Source organism: Panthera uncia, assembly GCF_023721935.1.
Source record: "Panthera uncia isolate 11264 chromosome B3 unlocalized genomic scaffold, Puncia_PCG_1.0 HiC_scaffold_1, whole genome shotgun sequence".
Taxonomy (NCBI): Eukaryota; Metazoa; Chordata; class Mammalia; order Carnivora; family Felidae; genus Panthera; species Panthera uncia.
In genome coordinates, this window is record NW_026057582.1 from 43,789,276 (window position 1) to 43,805,301 (window position 16,026).

Consider the following 16,026-nt stretch of genomic DNA (forward strand, 5'->3'; position numbering starts at 1 on the left):
AGAAAGAAAGAAAGAAAGAAAGAAAGAAAGAAAGAAAGAAAGAAAGAGAAAGAAAGACAGAGAGAGAGAGAGAGAGAGAGAAAGAAAGAAAGAAAGAAAGAGTGGAAAGGGGACCTCCATACACCAGCTCAGCAACTACTTCTTTGAGGAAGCAGAACTTGAGCATAGCCTTAAAGGAGAAATGGGATTAAACAATGGGTAAGAAGGAAGAGGCCATTTCAGAAAGGGAAGGATATGAGCAAAGAAGATGGGAACATGGCCATTGGAAGAAATGAGTGTACCACTTTGCTGATTGATGTAAGCAAGTGGAGGGAGATGGGTTTGGAGAGCTGAGTAAAGAACCAATCTGGGAGGCCTGAATACTGGGAATAAAGGTTTAAAGGAGTCTTTAAAGATTCTTAGAAAGGCATTATTTCAGGATTCACACATAAAGCAGACTGGAGGGTTAGAGACAGGATGACAAGTTAGAACATTAAGTGTAGTCATCCAGATATGAAATTGTGAAGATCTGTGCCAGGGTAGTGTTCCTTGAATACATCACAAGGGATGAAATTACAATTTGGTTGTAGGGTAAATGCGCTAGAAAGTAGCAGATAAGGACAACTTCAAAGTTTTGAAATTAAGAGGCTGAGAGAATGTCGGGGATGGAAGGTACAGCATAGGGAATACAGTCAATAGTGCTGTAATACTGTTGCATGGTGACCGCTGGCAGCTACACCCATGGTGACCACAGCACAACATATGGTAGAATCACTGTGTTGTACATCTGAAGCTAATTAACATTGTGCATCAACTATACCTCATATGAAAAAAAAATAGAAAGGCTTCTGAGAAAAAGCTAATTTCAGATGAAGGATTAGTCTGGTTTTAGGTACACTGCATTTAGGTGGCTACCATGCCTCCTGGTGAAGGAAGAAACGGAGGCATGAGATCCAAAGAGAGGGCTCCAAGACATGAATTGGGAAGGTGACTATTTGAAGTCGGGAGAGTGAGAAGCACCTCTGAGAAAGACTTCATATTAAATCAAGGACCCTGAACAATCTAATTATTATACAGACACCACAACCTGAAGGCAGGCCACTAAGAAGGCCTCTTTTTCCTCTTTCCATCTGGAGCCTCTGGGGTTGGAAACCCCAATCCCATCTGGCAAGAAACCTGACTAGGTCAAAAGACTGACAATTGGCACAGGAAGCAATGGGTTCCCAGAGCCAGGAGAAAGGGAGATTAAAACCAAATGAAACAAAACTCTGTAGTTTCAGGGGAGGAGGCTTCTCTGACAAGGAGGTAGGGGAAGGAGAGGTTGAGGTCTGGTCCCAGGGAGAGAATCTGGGGAGCAGAAACTGATAGAAGAAAACAGAGGAGTCACTCCTGTATCTCCAATGCTAGAAGTAAAAGGTTGCTTTGTATATTCTTTCAGACTGTGTGAACTTGACCTGCCTCTAAGTGGTAAGACTCCTTGGGGACAACTACAGTACCATCTTGACCGAGTTTTATTTTTTATTTTTTATTTATTTATTTATTTTTATTTTTTATTTATTTTTTATTTTTTTATTTTTTTATTTTTTTTAATATATGAAATTTACTGTCAAATTGGTTTCCATACAACACCCAGTGCTCATCCCAAAAGGTGCCCTCCTCAATACCCATCACCCACTCTGCCCTCCCTCCCACCCCCCATCAACCCTCAGTTTGTTCTCAGTTTTTAACAGTCTCTTATGCTTTTTGACCGAGTTTTAAGACATGCCTACCTTCAAGGGCTAGAGGAGAAAATAGAGGAAAGGAAAAAAGCCAGTACAAAAGTAATCTGAGAAATTGGCAAATAAATACAGGAATGACACAACATAAGAAAAACAGAGTGTTTCCAGAAATGATAAACTATACTTTCAAATTTTAATCATACTCTTCAGCCTTTCTGAGATTATCCTTCAAAGACTTTGAAAATAAAGTAAGAAAATAAAGCAACAGTGTTAAACAGTGTGAAAAAGCTTTGTTAAATTAGGGCTTCCTATCAAAAATACTTCTTTAGAAATGTTGATCTGCATTATTGGGTATTGATATAATACTGAAGCCACTGAAAGGTATATCAGTTAAGAGGTCTTTGGATGTAATTAACAGAAAACCCAATTCAAATTAGCTCTAAATATACAACAAGAAATTTTTTGGCTCACTTTCCTGAGAAGACCACAAGTTGGTCAGGCTTTTGGGTTGGTCCAATCTGAGGGAAAGCACCATTTCCTTGTAATTTTCTTGATTCTACCTTCCTCCACAAGCCAGCTATATCTTCAGCCTGGTTTCTCTAAAGCAATATACTTTATATCTAGGGTCACATCTCTGGGGAGAGGAAGCCTCTCTCAAGCCTCACATTATTTTATAATACCTGAAACAACCACTGGGGCCATAAGGGAATGCCATAAGTGGTTGGTTTGGGCACTCATGACTGAACCAATCAGTCCCGCATGTTGAAATTACCCAGACTAGCCTTAAATCAGTCAAGGCACCATCTATATTTGGGGTGTGTGGGCAATCTCACTCAGCCACCAGGCTGCTTCATAATAGGAAAAGCTTAAATGAATGTTGAGTAAATAACTAGAATTTTGCAGATGGGTACTGGATGTATACATTAGGATATAATTGAGCAAGTCAAAATATCAATGGCTTAAACAAGGTAGAAGTTCTTTCTCTGTCTCTGGAACTTGGCAGTACAGGATTGGTACAGCAGCTCTGATCCATAAAGTCCTTGGGACCCAGGACTCTACTTCTAGCTTGCCACCCTGGTGACATTTCTAGGATGCAGCCCTAATTTTCATTATCCAAGGGAGGATCTCTGCTCCAGGCAGCAAGATGGAGGGAGTAACAAATAAGAAGGGGCAAAGAGATACATTTGAAGCAAGAATGAACTTTATTCTGGGTGACCATTTTCCTGGCTAACCATTCTATTACTATGGAATGAGCGGAAAATAAATATTGGGAAAAGCACTCTCCACTACTCTGAAGAAATGAGATCTGTTAAGAGTTGACTGAATGATCAGTCATTCAGGTTACATGATCAGTCATTCAGTTGTTACATTATGTAACTCAGGTTACATGGCTAATGAATTATTTGGGAAAGCAGTTATCCATGTGTAATCTGGCAAATAGGACAGGGGTGAGATGAGGGAAAAACTCCCAACTCAGAGGAGTGAAATGGTGAAAAGGAAACAATAGATTGTGCACTAAAATAACTGTGTTTACACCCCATTTTTGCCATCTAATAGTTGGACAATCATCAAAAAGTTGCATAACCTTGATAAGCCTGCAATCTTATCTGTGCAATGGAGATGATATCAACTACTTCGAAGAGCTGAAAAAAGATGAACTGAGATAATAGTTAAGTGCTTCATTAGTAATAACGCTCATTCAGATAAAACTTATTAATTATAACAAAGCTTACAATAACATGGTTAGTATTGTAGAAACACATTTATTGAGTTAAAAATGAGATGTGAGACTTTCGCTAGCTTTTTTAAATTTTTTTTTTTCAACGTTTTTTATTTATTTTTGAGACAGAGAGAGACAGAGCATGAACGGGGGAGGGGCAGAGAGAGAGGGAGACACAGAATCGGAAACAGGCTCCAGGCTCCGAGCCATCAGCCCAGAGCCTGACGCGGGGCTCGAACTCACGGACCGTGAGATCGTGACCTGGCTGAAGTCGGACGCTTAACCGACTGCGCCACCCAGGCGCCCCTCGCTAGCTTTTTAAGATCACTTTTTTAACACAATAACTGATTTTTGTGGTTAATTGAATTTTTAAAAATTCTTACTATTTCTTTTCCCCTGCTAGGCAGGTCTCTTATCAAATTGTTAGATGTGCATTCAGAAAGCAGCTGAGCAAATGAGAACATTGTGCCACAACAAACTCACAAAGATAGAAATTTCACATAAAAATTTCAGTTATAATATTTATGGGATTAATTTCTAGAGTAAAATTGATTTTTTAAAATTACAATAAATTATATACATGGAGCCTCAAATTTCATATATACTCTTTTTTGCATAAAGAATAGGAATGTATTAAGAAAAAAAAGTATCTCATCTGAATTGTATGATATAATTCATAAGTTATAATGAGAAGAGCAATGGGGCTGGCCGATTGGGCATGTCCTCATTTCTACTACACAGTGGCTTCAATGGGGGTAGATACCTTGATCTGCAATTAGGTCAGGAGATTGGTTACATATAGGCAGATGAAGTAAGTATATTGAGATAATGAGAGCCAGACTTCTCACTGTCAATTACCAACAGGGAAAGGGAGAAAACTAGACCCAAAAGAAGTGATCCCCTAGTAGCAATGAGCACACTTACAACCAGATGGTGACTTCTGAATATCATTCTCCACTAAAAGGATACAAAATTCCTTGGAGAAATGGTTGAATTCAGAACTGGCACAGGGAAAGTACAATATGTTCCTGGAACATCCTGTTGAGTATGAAAGTAAGGGAGTACTCAAAGAATGATGAGGATATGTTAGAAGGTCAAGAGCCAGATTGACGAACTCCCATTAGCTAAATCTGAGGCAACTTAAACATAAAATAAAAAAGAATAGCAACAAATTGTGGCCAATTGAATAAGACAGGAATCCATGAATCCATCTGGACATAAATATATGTGAATGAATGAATGAATGAATGAGAACAAAAAGTTTTACCATATAGTACAATGCCAACTAATAACTGTAGAACAAATGATGCACTTAGAATATCACCATTTGTCAACCATTACAGTAATAATTGATTCAGGGAGGAACCAACAATGGACACTAAAACTTTGAGTGAAAATGTAATGAGAAATAAGATGTTTACATACTATCAAAGTAGCTCTCTACAAAATACATATTAGTAACTTATTGATTAATAAGTACAAGGTACTTATTCATTTTACAATGAATTTTACACCTTAAAAAGTGATGAAAGTCAACACTGATAGAAATGGGACAAATTAATATTTGTTAATTTGCTTCTTGATGATACATTGAGAAGAACATAGCATCATGTCCATGATATCCCTTCCAAAAGATGAATCACCTGAATCTAATCATAATAAGTATGAAACAAACTCAAATTGAGGATACTCTATAAAGTAATTAGCCTATTATCTTCCAAAAAAAAGTCAATGTCATGAAAGACATGACAAAACTGAGGAACTGCTCCAAAGAGAATAGAGATACGACAACTAAATACAACACATGATCTCCTATTGGATCCTGCATTAGAAAGGAAAGAGTGATTATATGGTATATTATTAGTGAAATTTGAATGCAGCCAATGGATTGAATGGTAGTATTGTAACATTTTTAATTCCTTTTTTTTTTTTATTTTAAAGAGAGAGGGCATGCACACACTCAAGCAGAGAAGAGGGGCAGAGGGAGAGAGGGAGGGAGGGAGGGAGGGAGGGAGAGAGAGAGACAGATTGAGAATCTTAAGCAGGCTCCATGCTCATGTAGAGCCTGAGGTGGGGCTTGAACTTATGACCCTGGGATCATGAACGGAGCCAAAATCAAGAGTCAGACAGACACTCAACAGGCTGAGCCATCCAGGTACCCCTAATTTCTTGATTTTAATGGTTTTACCAGGTTTTACCATGTACTAGACAAAATAATTGAGAGAGAAAAAGAAAATGATAAGACAAATATGGTAAAATGTTAACAACCAATTAGAGAATCTGAGTAAAGGGTAAACTAAAATGCTTTGTATTGTTCTCGTAATTTTCTGTAAGGTTGAAATTATTTTTAGAACAGCTGTTTTGAAAAAACATAATGTATAATATAAAAATAATCAAATTTCAGGGATGCCTGGGTGGCTCAGTCGGTTGAGTGTCTGACTTTGGCTCAGGTCATGATTTCATGGTTCATGGGTTCGAACCCCATGTCGGGCTCTGTGATGACAGCTCAGAGCCTGGGGCCTGCTTCAGATTCTGTGTCTCTTTCTCTCTCTGCCCCTCCCCTGTTTGCACTTTGTGTCTCTCTCAAAAATAAATAAACATTAAAAAAAATTTTTTTAATCAAATTTCAATCCATTGAAGGTTATAGTCAGCATCTAAAAGTGACAGCATAGTGTTTGGGTCTTCTCAAATCCCTACATATAAACAAAGAAATTGGAAAGTAAAATAAAAAACCCATAGGATAACATTTACAACAAAATAAGATGGTAAGTTATCCTCACACCACAAAATACAGGGGGACCTGGGTGGCTCAGTCGGTTAAGCATTTGACTTTGGCTCAGGTCATGATTTCATGGTTTGTGAGTTTGAGCCCCATGTCAGGCTCTGTGCTAACAGCTCAGGGCCTGGAGCCTACTTCAGATTCTGTGTCTCCCTCTGTCTCTGCCCCTCCCCTGCTCACGCTCTGTCTCTCTCACTCTCAAAAATAAATAAACATTAAAAAACCCCACAAAATACAGGCAGGTGGAGGAAAATCACTAACAACCACAGGCCATGATATTAGAGTTTATGCAAGAGAGAAAAGAGGGTATCAATGGGTTATTTGATGGACCTGAGAACAGAAGAACCCCCAAAAGAAACAGATATTTACTAGAAAGCACAGTGGGTCAATCTGAGAATGACAACTGAATCTGGGACAGGTTTTGCCCGTTCCAATAACAGATAAGTGCAAGGGGGCCCTGGTAAGACCCCAAGGGGTAGAAACAGTCTTGCACCTATGAATTCTCAATACTGACCAGCCAAAGCTCCCTTCCAGGACATAGCTCTGAGAGAAACCACTGACTATGGAATAAAAATTGATCAGAGCAGGAAAAACACAGAAGTAAAGAGAAGATCCAGATCAAAAGTAGCTAGCAGGGGGGGCCTGGGGACTCAGTCAGATAAGCATCTGACTCTTGATTTCGGCTCAGGCCATAATCTTACTGTTCAGGGGATTAAGCCCCGAGTCAGGTTCTGTGCTGACAGTGCAGAGCCTGCTTGGGATTCTCTCTCCCTCTCTCTCTGCCTTTCCCCACCCCCCAACTCTAAATAAATAAATAAATAAATAAATAAACTTTTTAAAAAAGTGGCTGAGGGGGGAAAAAGTGATTGAGGGAAACAGGGTCAGAAAATCTCAGAAAGCAAACAGTCATTTTTTTAAAACATTACACAAAAACATGAAACACTGTCAAGTTTTTAAAAAAAAAAAGCTATTTGAACTAAGCTTACTTTAAAAATTTGAGGAAAACTGATTTTACTTAAGAGCAAGCACTAGAAAGGTATCAAGGTCAAATCCCAAAGTTACTACATACATACATACATACATACATACATACATACATAAATATATACATACATACAAAAAAGAGGGGCGCCTGGGTGGCTCAGTCACTTGAGCATTTGACTCTTGAGTTTGGCTCAGGTCATGATCCCAGGGTCGTTGACCTCTCTTCCTCTCCCTCTCCCTCTTTTCTGCTCACACACTCTCTTAAATAAATAAGTAAGTAAGTAAGAAAGAATAAGGAGTAGAATGACACCCCTACAAAGAAACAAAAGCATACTGGAAAGATGTACTCAAGAAACAGATAAAAACTACACTATTTAAAAATGAAGGGCATCTGAGTGGCTCAGTGGGCTAAGTATCTGAGTCTTCATTTCAGCTCAGGTCATGATCTTTTGGTTTTTGAGTTCGAGCCCCATGTAGGGCTCTGTGCTGGTGCTGCACAGCCTGCTTGGGATTCTCTCTCTCCCTTTCTCTCTCTCTCTCTGTCCCTCCCCTGCTCATGCTCTCTCTCTCTCTCAAAATAAATAAATAAACATTTTTTTAAAACTTATAAAAATTATTAAAAAATTAACTTTAATAAAGAAATAATACAAGACATGAGAAAACAATATAAATTAGAATTAGAAAAATTCATAAGTTAGGTAATAATTCTCAAAGGAGAATTTGAAAAGAAAAAATCATTTTAGAAATAAATACTAAACTAGAAGAAACAAGAGCAAAACACACACTCACACACACACATACATACGCACATCGACAAAAAAATGCCTTATAAGGAACAAAAGATGAAAAGAACAGTTTTAAAACTAAAATAATAATAATAATTTTTAAATAAAAGAGATTCAAAAGTTGTCAATATGGATGATAGCCAAAGAAGATCAGCATATAGACAAAGGGAGTCCAAAGAAGAAAACCAACAGAAAGAACAAAACAAATACTTCAATTCAAGACAAGTTTTCTGAAATAAAAAAAGACTTAAAATTCCATATCAAAATAGCACTTTAAGTATCTGAGAATATTGATCAGAACAACCAATGCCAAGGTATATTCTACTAAAATTACTAGACTTTAAAGAAAATAGAATGTTTGGTAACAAGGCAAAAAGAGTATGTGACTTATAAAGGAGGGATAATTAGGTTGTCACCAAACTGTCAACAGCAGCACATTATGCCAGAAGAAAATTAAGTATGGGCTGTTTTTACAAGATTCATAAAAATAAAATATTAGCCAAACATTTTATTTATTAAAAAAAATTTTTTTTAATGTTTATTCACTTTTGAGAGACAGAGTGTGAATGGGGGAGGAGCAGAGAGAGAGGGAGACACGGAATCGGAAGCAGGCTCCAGGCTCTAAGCTGCCAACACAGAGCCTGGTGTGCGGCTTGAAAGGAACTGTGAGATTGTGACCTGAGCCAAAGTCAGTCACTTAACTGACTGAGTCACCCAGGCGTCCCTTAGCCAAACACTTTATATCCTGCAAAATTGGCTTTCAAGTGTAAAAGGTACACACAAATTATTTTTGGTAAATCTCAAAAAATACTGTTCCTATGTGTTCTTCCTAAGAAATCAAATAGAATTTCTGACAATCAAAATGACCAGAGAGATATTAAATAAGGACAGGAGGTGATTATTAGATATATAGTTGTTTGTAGAACTAAGACAAAATAACAGTTAAAAAGGGGGGAGACTATAGTGTCTAATGGCTAGATGACCTCACAGTGTAGATCATATATGCTTTGATACAAATATTCCCCAATCATTTTTTTTAATTATTATTTTTAACGTTTATTTACCTTTGAGACAGAGAGAGACAGAGCATGAACGGGGGAGGGGCAGAGAGAGAGGGAGACACAGAATCCAAAACAGGCTCCAGGCCGTCAGCACAGAGCCCGACGCGGGGCTTGAACTCACGGACCGCGAGATCATGACCCGAGCCGAAGCCGGCCGCTTAACCGACTGAGCCACCCAGGCGCCCCTCCCCAATCATTTTTAAAATGAGAGGTGAATGGAGATAGCATATATAAATTTTAATTTTTTTACTAATTGGTGGTGATATAAGTAATATTAATAGTCCGTAGTAGTATTAGTACTGTAATTCTGGAATATTATAGAATTATGGAATATTCTATCACTCCCTGTTACCTTGAGAAACAGGGTTTTTGGTGTGAAAGACAGGAGATAAAGATATAACACAAAAGAGGTTAGGTAAAAACATTGTAGTTGTGAATTTAAAATAGAAATACTAGAGGCACCTGGGTAGGTTAGCTGTTTAAGTGTCCAGCTCTTAACTTCGGCTCAGGTCATGAACTCATGGTTCATGGGTTTGAGCCCTGTATCGGGCTCTGTGTTGACAGTGCCTGCTTGGGATTCTCTGTCTCTCCCTCTCTCTCTGCCCCTCCCCTGCTCATGCACTCTGTCTCTCTCTCTCTCTCTCTCTCTCAAAATAAATAAGTAAACTTAAAAAAATACAAATACTAGTATGAACTCATCAGGTAATATATATATCTATATATTTATATACATATCTCTGTATGTAAATAATATAAATATATATAAATATCTATGATAGATAGATAGATACACTTCCACTAAAGAGACTTAGAAACAGCAACTACATTCTCATCTTGAAATATTTCCCATTGAAAGAAATCAAGGGTCCTTGGCCAAACAGCTAATTCCAGGAATTGAGGTCTGGAGGGGAAGATGGAATATCTTGACATATTAGCTATTAAGAAATCCATAAAAAAAAAAACAAACTATTAGGATCATGTCCAAGGAGCCAATCTGAAGAGTACCCATAGCCAAAGTTGGAGCTTTAATAACGATAAGAATTGCAATGGATTGAAATCCCTCTAATATGTTTAAGTCCATGAGTTCATTATAAGATATAATATAGAAAATATAGATTTTCAAAAATCTAATTTTTGAAAGATGACAGGGAATCAATTTGTTACTGGGGAAATAAAAGAGAAAACTCAAACATTTTCCCTGCCTTTTCTATAATAAACCGTTTCATTGGATAACCAAATAGTAGATGAAGGGGTGCATCTCATTATACAATCTTTCAAAGTAATTCATGAAAGCAAAATGGTAGGGATAGATTATTACCTTTTTGCAAGCTTCCATTAATAAATCTAAATATTGAGTATCGATGGCTGCTAACATTAAAAAGAAAAAAAGAATGAGTGAAAACCAGACTTCCTGAAAAAAGAACACAAAGGAAACGAATCTAAGCCTGAGGAAACCTCTGGATCCACCTGCCAATTTCTAGGAAACACAAAAGGCACAGGAACATGTGAAACTACATCAGGAGTGTGCAATCAGCAAAATGTGTCAGAGTGAGTTCTACAACAGACAAAGTAAGAGGAAAGGAAAGGGTGGAGGAGAACCTGTAGCTTAAAAGAGATGTAAAAAAGTAACAAGGTGTTTTCTTTTCACAGGCGAGACTAAACTGTAATGTAAGGAAATGCAAGAGAGTGATTGCTATGAGTCAGGATAGTGGTTTGTTGGTTTAATGTTTATTTTTGAGAGACAGAGAGAGAGAGAGAGAGAGAGAGAGAGAGAGAGAGACAGCATGAGTGGGGGAGGGGCAGAGAAAGAGAGAGGGAGACACAGAATCCGAAGCAGGCTCCAGGCTCTGAGCTATCAGCACAGAGCCCAACGTGGATCTCATGAACTGTGAGATCATGACCTGAGCAGTCAGAGGCTTAACTGAGCCACCCAGGTGCCCGTGTTTGTTTGTTTTTTGACAGTAGTCATTTTGGAGGAAGAGGAATGGCTATGAATTGTATAGAGCATGTGGGGGGCGGGGGAGGCTTCTGAGATGACTGGGAAAGTTGTTTCTTGACATGGGTTGTGGCTACAAGGATATTCCACAGTATTCACTAAGGTCTATATTTGTTTTCTTTTCTGTTTCTATATGCTTCTATTTATTTTATAATTTAAAAGTTTCAAAAAGTTATAGTGGATTAGAGAGATAAATCAACCTGGAAATGGTGAGAAAAAAGTATGTGCAATATATTGACTCTTATTATAATATAGTTGATTATTACTATTATGTATTTGAGCTAGTGCAGGTCCATTTATGCCTTCCAAAATGTAACCATATAAAATGAGAAGTAACGGGGTGCCTGGGTGGCCCAGTCAGTTGAGCGTCCGACTCTTGATTTTGGCTCCCGTCACAATTTCAAAGTTTCATGAGTTCTAACCACCCCCTGCCCCTGCCACTGCACTGTCAGCACAGAGCCTGCTTGAGATTCTCCCTCTCTGCTCTTCCCCTGCTCACTCTCTTTCTCAAAAATAAATAATAAATAAATAACTTAAAAAAATAAGAACTACAACTGATAAGAGAATCATAGAACATTTATAAAACCAAAACAACACAAAGAGCTCTTACAGTTTGGTATTTTCTAAAACTGGTTTCTTTGGAATATTAATTCCACAAGAAGTTAATAAGTGCTTTCTCAAAAATGAAAAAAAAAGTTTAAATGGTCAAATAAGTCAGAGAAATAGAGTTAAACAGATGCTTTTATGTCTAATACCTTTGGGACTTTAATAAGTTTGTATAATTTCAAGCACTAAGAAGAGACTATAGTTACATTATTTCCCAAACTTATTTGACCATTGTTTTTATTGAGTAGAGTTACGCCTATCTCTAACAGCAGCAAATAAGGGATGTTATTTTGTTTATTGCTTTATAATATCCTCTGCCCAGAGGTGCCTGGGTGGTTCAGTCGGTTAAGCGTCTGACTTGGGCTCAGGTCACAATCTCGTGGTTTGTGGGTTTGAGTCCCGCGTTGGGCTCTGTGCTGACAGCTCAGAGCCTGGAGCCTGCTTCAGATTCTGTGTCTCCCCTCCTCACCTTCCCCTGTCTCTCTCTGCCTCTCCCCTGCTCGCTCTCTGTTTCTCTCTCCTTCAAAAATAAATAAATTTTAAAAAATTTTATAATACCCTCTGCTCAATGAGATCATGCACTAGAGTTCTATTTATAACTCTACCCGCAGTGCCTATAACAATGCCTGAGACACAGAAGATACTCAAGAACTACTTGATGAATGAATGACTTCTCAGCATGGAAATCAGGTAAGATTAAAGATCTCTTTGTAGCAAATCAAAGTCAAATTCATTTGTAGATTTTGTAGAAAATCAAACAGTAATGGCCTGACTAACAAAGAGCATCTGCTGTTATCTTGGTGGTTTAACGTGGATTTTTTTTTTTTAATTTTTTTTCAACGTTTATTTATTTTTGGGACAGAGAGAGACAGAGCATGAACGGGGGAGGGACAGAGAGAGAGGGAGACACAGAATCGGAAACAGGCTCCAGGCTCTGAGCCATCAGCCCAGAGCCTGACGCGGGGCTCGAACTCACGGACCGTGAGATCGTGACCTGGCTGAAGTCGGACGCTTAACCGACTGCGCCACCCAGGCGCCCCTAACGTGGATTTTTAACATTACTGCATTTCCACCAATAGATCTGCAGGGACATTACTTAAAGAGAGCTGTAATAGCCAAGTACTAAGTTCTATTATTTTTATGAATAACATAAATTAATTGCATTTAGAAATTCACCTCAACTTTCATTTTATTGTCTAAACATTTGCCTGTGCACCTTACAGATTTGGAGAGGCAGTAAACATCATGGTTAATTAAGATCACAGGTTTTAGAGTTAGGCAGTTAACACCCCATTCTACTTATTTCCTTCTATTCTTTCAGGAGGAAATTTTAATACCATAACATACCATGACATCATGCTAGGAAAGGAACCAGAGATCATCAGTTGAATTAACATATGAACTAAAGACCCTGCCACAGCGATTGTGTTTCCACTATGTACCACTCTCCCATTTATTTCAGTTTGGCATTTTGACAGAAAAAAAAAAAATGATCTCATCAGCACAGCCTTGAACTAAAATTAGAGTAGTATTTTTCATTTCCAGTGCTACCTCTGATAAGCCCTATTACTACAGGGAAATTATTTAACATAATTGCATTTATTTCTTTATAGCAGCAATGACAAAATTCTAATCTTCAGAGAAGCAGATGATAAAACATTTTTTATCTCAGCATATAAAGGAAGCAACAGGGTGTGGTGGAAAGTGTGGCAGGCTGAAAGAAAATTTGGATTCTAGTTCTGATATGTTACTAGATGACTGGATAGTCTTGTACACATTACTTAATCTCCAGGGGTTAGAAGCTAGCTGCAAAATGATCTCTAGCAGTCTTTCCAACTTTTGAAATAAGTCTAGGATTCTAATCATTACTATAGGGATTACTATTGTGCATGTCTAAAACTTTTTAAAATTATTCCTTCTATTGCCTCATGCTGGAGTCTTTGAGGCGGCCAACAACCATCATCTGTCTCTCATGCCCTGATTCTGAATCAACTGAGAATACAGAGTATAAAGTATTAGGGACTGACAGGAATCAAAGCATCACCTTTTTTAAAAATGTGTTTGTTTGTTTGTTTGTTTGTTTATTTATATAAATAAACTCTATGCTCAATATGGGACTTGAACTCACAACCCCGAGATCAAGAGTCTCACTTGCCACCAACTGAGCCAGCCAGGTGCCCAGAGAAGTATCACCTTTATTATTAATAAAGACTACAGTAGATAATATGGCATATAGCTGTGAGCAAGAGGACTTCTTAAAACTGAAGCCCACTTAGAAGATAGTCTCACCTGTCAGACCCAGACACTGGGCTATCCCAGACCTCCCCACAAAGAACCAGGTATAAGTATAATATTTCAAATGGAAGAACAAAGGAAAGTGTGAGTTCCCCAGAGAAAGTTTTCTGTAGATGTCCTCTACTAGGTTGAGGAAGTTCCTTTCTATTCCTGGTTTATTGGTTGCTTTTATGATAAATCAGTGAATTCTATCAAATGCTTTTCCTGCATTTATGAAAATAATTATGTGGTTTGGCCCTTTACTCTATTAATATGTGCATTTCATGTATTAAACCAACCTTGCATTTCTGGGAGAAAGCTCTCTTGGTCATAGTGTATAATTCTTTTTTTACGTTGCTAGATTGAGTTTGTTAGTATTTTGTTAGAACTTTTATATCTATATTCATTAGATATATTGTTTTCTAACTTTCTTGTGATGTCTTTGTTTTTGGCATGCTAACACTGGCCTTATAGAATAAGTTGCAAAGTGTTCCCTCCTCTTCCATATTTTAGAAGAGCTTGTGCAAAAACAGTATTAATTTGTCTTTAAATGTTTGATAGAATTCACCAGTGAAGCCGACTGAGCCTGGACTAAGCCCTCTTTTTTTTTTTTTTTAATGTTTATTTTTGAGAGAGAGAGAAAATGAGCAGGGGAGGGGCAGAGAGAGAGGGAGACACAGAATCCCAAGCAGGTTCCAGGCTCTGAGCTGTCAGCCCAGAGTCTGACGCGGGGCTCGAGCTCACAAATCGTGCTATCATGACCTGAGCTGAAGTCACACACTCAACTGACTGAGCTACCCAGGTGCCCCGGACTAAGCCTTCTTACAACAACCTTCCAATTAATTTAAGTCAGGGCTACCCAGGACAGTCTCCCTTTTGATTAACTTAAGGTCAACTAATTAGGGATTTTAATTACAACTACAAAAATCTCTTCATAATAGCACCTAAATTATGTTTGATTGAATAAGTGGGAGAAGATGTTTGTATGCTACAAAGTGGCTGCTGCCTCCCTTCTCTTCTCCAATTCTGGCAAGAGGGGATCACTTGTCATCCCCTCTAACAGGAAGCATACTAGAAAGAAAATTCTTGGGACCGAAGTTCAGCCTAGTCAAGTTGACATAGCACAAAGCCATCAGTTTTTTAAAACCACAACTTCATGAGAATCATCAAGAACTTGTTACAAATACAGCTTTTCTTTGGACCATATTGGAACCAATATTTGAGAATCACTGATTCATATACAAGTAGAATAACATAAGTAATAAATAATATATATTTAATCCACACTATGTGCCATGCACCAGCCTGAGCACTTTATATTAATTATCTTATTTAATCTTCACAAGAGCCCTAAGGTATAAGTACTGCTCCTGTTCCCATTTTATATATGAGAGAACTGATAGTCACATAGGTCAAATTATGTGCTCAAGGTCATCCAGTGGAACTCGAGCTCACAAAACAGGTGAACAGCTTTTCAGTCACTAGCTCTAACCATCAATTATATACAGAGCACCATGGAACATGTTAAATGACACCATGGAAATTCAATTTTAAAAAATCCAGAGTGTGGGACATTCTATAAGACAAATGACTTGGTTTTTTTCCCAACAATTAAATTTCAAAGAATAAAACAGAGGGGAAAGAGACTTGTAGATCAATAATGTCCATAATACTGTGTGCAGTGGTGGAAAGGTTCTATATCTGCACTCTCCGTGTGGCTATTTGCAACTGAGGAAATGAATTTTTTATTTTATTTACTTGTAATGAATTTATGTTTAAACTTAGTCACATGTGGCCAGTGGCTGCCATATCGAACAGGGAAGTTATAAAAAACTTTTTAAAAATTACATTTTAGAGACATGTACTTAAATATTTAAGGATGGAAATAATATTGATACCTGGAATTTCACTATTGCTTTTGGGGGTGGGGGACACCAAGTGGAGTATAGATGAGCAGAATTGACCACGAGTGGATGATTGCTGATGCTGAGTGGTAGGTAATGAGGGTCCTACCTTTTTTCTCAATCTTTGAATACGCTTGAAATTTTTAATAAATAAAAGGTTTTAAAGGACATTTTTGTGGTGCTTGTCCCACGTATCACTCATTTAATCATCACAACGCCC

At 37.9% G+C, this 16,026-nt stretch overlaps 2 long non-coding RNA genes and 1 other non-coding gene across 4 annotated transcripts in view; 2 read left to right on the top strand and 1 right to left on the bottom strand.

Moving 5' to 3' along the window:
• The window catches only part of LOC125909489 (uncharacterized), a 58,071-nt gene that overhangs the window by 24,419 nt on the left and 17,626 nt on the right, over positions 1 to 16,026 (top strand). Inside the window, exon 3 of the long non-coding RNA XR_007453707.1 lies at positions 12,240 to 12,318. This is a non-coding gene — a long non-coding RNA (uncharacterized LOC125909489). The remainder of the gene's footprint in view (positions 1 to 12,239; positions 12,319 to 16,026) is intronic.
• LOC125909488 (uncharacterized) overlaps positions 1 to 16,026 on the bottom strand; it is a 45,168-nt gene that overhangs the window by 1,265 nt on the left and 27,877 nt on the right. The gene's annotated exons all lie outside the window — the stretch shown is intronic.
• On the top strand, positions 5,826 to 5,910 carry TRNAQ-UUG (transfer RNA glutamine (anticodon UUG)). Its single transcript has one exon. It is a non-coding gene; the product is annotated as a tRNA-Gln (tRNA).